This window comes from Salvia miltiorrhiza, chromosome 7 (genome assembly GCF_028751815.1).
Source record: "Salvia miltiorrhiza cultivar Shanhuang (shh) chromosome 7, IMPLAD_Smil_shh, whole genome shotgun sequence".
NCBI lineage: Eukaryota > Viridiplantae > Streptophyta > Magnoliopsida > Lamiales > Lamiaceae > Salvia > Salvia miltiorrhiza.
The window spans coordinates 37851532-37856725 of record NC_080393.1 but is presented as its reverse complement, the minus strand read 5'-3'; the positions used below and the strand labels follow the sequence as shown (position 1 = coordinate 37856725).

General features: G+C 39.9%; 1 non-coding gene across 1 annotated transcript; it reads right to left on the bottom strand.

Moving 5' to 3' along the window:
- Nucleotides 1-4314: 4314 nt before the first annotated feature.
- Nucleotides 4315-4421, bottom strand: LOC130996299 (small nucleolar RNA R71). Its single transcript, XR_009092485.1, has one exon. It is a non-coding gene; the product is annotated as a small nucleolar RNA R71 (small nucleolar RNA).
- Nucleotides 4422-5194: the final 773 nt, after the last annotated feature.

The following is a 5194-nucleotide window of genomic DNA, read 5'->3' as shown; positions in this document are numbered from 1 at the left end:
GTCGAGATTTTATTTACTTCCGACTACCGGGAATAGAATTTCGGATACCGAGTTATCAGAGATTGACTGTCCTATTAAGAAAATAGGAATAATGAGTTTGACATAGAGTCGAGGAAGAGAAGGAGAGAACCCTTGATGATATTACCTTGAAGTAGCATCAAAATACCATTGAGAACCTTGAGAGTTAAAGACTAGCTTAATAAAATCGAGAGGAAGTTATCGATGGATGGTAATATGAGCAAAATAGAGATGTTGATAGAATTGAGAATGATGTTAGAGTTGAGATGGAGACGTTGATTAAATTTTGAGATGAGATGAAAGACGAGAGATAGAGTCGAGGTAGTGATTGAGAGTCACTATAAAGAGGATTAAGCTAGAATGACGATAAGATTACTGACGAGTGATGATCTGTTTTAATGTGATAGCCTTGTGAGCTATTTGTTTGACGTTATTTGATTTACCTGATGAGTGTGTATTTATGTTTGAGTAATTGGGGTAGTACATGATTTATTTTCCACCACACATTCCTACACTCACACTCATTATTTTAATCCTTCTCACATGTGTGATGTGACTAAGTGGCCAAGTGGGGAGACAAAGCACTATTTGAGCATTTAATGCTTTCTAGATTAGAGTGTAAGAATTGTGATTAAAACAAGAGACTTTTCTCTCTCTTGCCGTCACTTTCATTTTCGGCCCTTCACCTTCTTCTCTCCCCCTCACGCCATTCTTCCTCTCCTCCAATGGAGACTAAGCTCAAGCTTCTAAAGACATATTGATGGTGAAATCCTCCACTAAATCTAGTCCTTAAACACTTTCTACTCTTGATTCAAGAAGATTAGTGGAGTTTGATGCTTGAAGAATAGAGAGAAGATTTCCTTTTTCTTGAAACCGCTTGAGTAAGTGTTTCAATCTTTTGGATCTAGACTTTATTATGTGATATATGTGTATAGAAGGATGATTGAAGCATGAGAAACTCCCCCTCCACCTTTTTCGTCACTTTCGAAAATTAGGGTTCATGCCCTTTAAAAATCTTTCTGGTTCTTTCCTAAAATTTGGGGTGAGAAATGTGTCATATGTGATGTTTGACGTGATTAAGTTGTGATTTGCAAAGCTTAGTCTTGAGATCTGAGTTTTTACAAAATTTAGTTTGATGTAAGAAATTGGGAAAAATCTGTAGGTTATGTTTTGAACGATGATTTGATGGCGAGCATGAAAATATGGAAGGATTAACGTGATGCTGATGAATGTAGAGTTTAAATGAGTTTTTGAGTTGGCTATGATGTTGCGTGATAGTATTTTTGATGTTTGAGAGTGTTTGATGATTTTGGGAATAAAAAGTTGATGAGTTTTCGAGTTTGCTTTTGTCCGCACTGTTCTGCCTTGAGTCTTGTTCTGCTCTACCGAGTGGTGATTCCGATGGTATGCCAGAGAAGTCTTTTCCCCGCTGGCATGCCAGAGAATTCATTTATCCGCTGCTCTAACGATCGATTCCTCTGACGATCGATTCCTCTGACGATCGATTCATCTGACGATCGATTCCTCTGACGATCGATTCATCTGACGATCGATTCCTCTGACGATCGATTCCTCTGACGTTTGATTCCTCTGTCAACAGAGAGTTCGCCATTCCTCTGGCGACAGAGAGTTCGTCATTCCTCTGCTATGACTAAGAGTTCATTTCTCTGCCCTGACGTAAGTTTTTCCTTTGCTTTGGCGAGCATTCCTCTGCTCTGGCGAGTATTTCTTCTCTGCTCTGCCGAGCTAGTCCGCTCTGCTCTGCTGAGTTTTTCCACCCTGACCACCGAGCATTTTCTCTGCTCTGGTCTCCGAGTCAAGCTTTGTTTGCTTGTTTGTGATATGTTTATGTGAAGTTGTATGCTTATGTAATTGTGCATGCCTATGTGCTTGTTTGCTATGAGTATGGTCCGAGTTGAGAGTTAAGTCGAGAATAAGACGTGTGAATCCTTAGAAGTCGAGTATACCTAGGGATTTAGTTTTATTGGGTAAATAGACGTTGAGTGAGAAGTTTTTGTTGAGACGAGATTGGATTTTAGTAATGAGATCTAACTAAGGTTTGTTTTATCACATGAACTTTCGTGATGATGTTGATGATTCATGAAGACCCGAGTGATAAACACTCATTTTGCATTATTTTTAGGAGTGTTTAAGTGTTCAAAGTGCTAGAATTATGCTTGGTTGTGATATCATTTAGTTTAAGTTTCATATTCTTTTGTGATATTACTTTTGGGTATGGTTTTGGTTATTTTGCTTTAGGTTTGAGTGTTTTGAAAGCTACATATGGATGTTGAAGATCCAAATATCAAGTTACTAGTGTTTCGGATGCAAAAATCGACGAAACGAGCTTGAAGAGCTCGAGAAAAGAAAGAAACGGAGTTGCCGGCGATCAATCGGCGACCCAGCCGGCGACCGCCGGCTGATGAGGAGTTTTTGGACAGCAGCCGGCGACCGCCGCTCAGCCCGCCGAGAAATCGGCGTGGCTGGCGATCGAGCGGCGCCCGCCGAGCGCCCGCCGCGTGAAGAGCAAATTTCATGAAGAATCCGGCGATCGCCGGGTGCCCGCCGTGCGATCGCCGCGAGCCCGCCTTTTTACGTTTTAATTCATTTTTCAAGTCCTTTTCGAGCTCAAACTCTGTAGTTTTACCCTGATACTATATATAGGTCTTCCTTGTACCTATTCAGGGTTCCGAACTTTAGTTTTTCAATTTCATAGCTTTAGAATTTATTGCTTTCTAGTTTTTATTGCTTGGATTGGATTTCCACAAGATTGAAGATTCAAGCCGCTACAATAGTTTTAATTTGGTTTTTATATAATTTGTTTTTACAATTGCGTTCTATTTAATTATGTTTATGTTTTATTTTAGCATGTCTGGCTAGTTCCCTTTAGCTGATTCTAGGGTTTGTAAATAGTTGATTGAATTTATGTGATTAATTTCTTAATACCTTTTTGCCTTTCAGTTTATGATTCATAATTCCTGGTGCTTGAATTCTTGTGAATTATCTGATCAATAGTTTGCATGTTTAGCTATTCGGTTTGAGACCTAGCGGAGATAACTGTTTAGCGGATTCAGGAATGTATGATATGATTTTAACCTTGAGACCTAGCGGATATAGGTGGATCATAGGGAGCTATTCTTAGGAGCTATTGGGAGTTAGTAGATTTTCTTGAGACCTAACGGAGATAGATAATTTACTAATCTACGATCGTTGCTGCTCTAGCGAGAGTAATTGATTAATTAAGTGATCTCTCATCATAACTGGATTAAACTGGTACATAGGATTAATAGATTTATTATGTGGATTTAGTTAATGAATTTACTACCCTAGGATCAGTTGTCTTTTAATATTCGAATTTTCCTACGTCTTTTTAATTATTGTTATTTGCGTTTTAGTTTAAAGTTAATTAAACCTTCCTTCTTTCGTTTGCCTGAATATTACTAGAGTGTAATTAGGATTATTTAGAGTGATTCGTCATAATAGTCCCTGTGGATACGATACTCGGTTACTTAATTTGTGCTACAATTGCACCGTGTTAGTTGCGGTAATTTGTTGCTAATAATTTAGTGATCAACTTTTTGGCGCCGTTGCCGGGGACTGTTTAGAATTGACTTTAATATTTCTAATTAGACTTAAGCATTATTTCAGGTATTAGAAGTTTATTTTTTTTTTTTTTTTTCTAGTTTTTTAAATTTCTGTTTTTGTTTGTTGTCTCAGGCGTGTATGATCACGAGATCCAAAGGAAAGGAACATCTAGTGCCTTTGAACTTGGAAATCGAAAAGCAGTACAAAAGAGACAACCGCGAAAAGAAGAAGCAAGCAATGGCAGAGCAACAGAATAACATGGACCTTGAAACTCTTGTGCGAGCCGTGACACACCTTCAGAGGCAGCTAGACGAAGAGAGAGAGCGCAACCGGACTCCTCCACCAGAGCCACCACTGAATCACATGTATCAGCCTCGGGTTGATCAATTTCAAGGAGGCAGCTGGGGACCAACTGTGCAGGCTACCACGTTCGAGCTGAAGCCGGGATTGATAAACATGGTGCAAGCTGAACAGTTTAGTGGAATGGCTTCCGAAAACCCGCATGCTCACATTACTCAGTTTCTAGATATCTGCGACACTATTAAGCAGAATGGAGTGCCACCAGATGCCATCAGAATGAAGATGTTTGGATTCTCTCTCAGGGACAGAACGAAGGAGTGGTTTAAGAGTTTGGACAGAGGTGCTATTACTGGATGGGAGGATTTGTGTAGAGCTTTCCTGGAAAAATACTTTCCTGCTTCTAAAGCTCAGAAAATCATTGCGGAGATTTCTCACTTTTCCCAGCTAGGAGATGAGACCATTCATGATGCCTGGGAAAGATTTCGTGAGCTGCTCAGGAACTGTCCACAACATGGTTTCATGGAGGATCAGCAAATCATTCACTTTTATAATGGTTTGACTGGTCTAACAAAAAGTATGGTGGATGCTACTGCAGGTGGATGTCTTCTCCATAGAAATACAAGGGAGGCTTATCGTGTGATAGAAGAGATGGCCTCCAATAGTTATCAATGGCCGAATGACAGAAATTCTACGAGAAGAATTGCAGCTGTGCATGAGGAGAGAGATGATTTTAAGGAGAAATATGAAGCTCTTCAAAAGCAGTATGAGTTGGAGAGAAAAGCATTGCTAGCTAAAATTCCTCAGCAGCCGAGTTTATCTGATGTGTCACAGTTTGAAGATGCTGATTATGTCCAGCAGCAGTACCAATTCAATAGACCAAACTATCAGGGACATCAGGGCGGAAATCCACCGTATCATCCTAATAATAGGAATCATCCAAATTTTTCCTATTCAAATCCCAACAGTGTTGTGCAGCCTCCACTTGGGTTTTTTGTGTCTAGTGGAGGAGTAATCAATGAGCCAAAGAAAGATTCAATGGAGGAAATGATGAAGCAAGTATTGGTGAAGGTCACTGGGATGGAGACAAATTCGGCAAACATGGGGACCAAAATCTCCAACATGGAGCAAAACTTTTCAGCGTTGTCTAAGCAGGTGCAGATGTTGGAGATTCAAGTTGGTCAGATGGCTAACCAAGCAGCTGCACAGCACAAGCCAGGCCAATTTCCTAGCAACACTCAGTTCAATCCGAAGAGCCAACATCAACAATTTCAGCAAAATCAGCAATGTCATT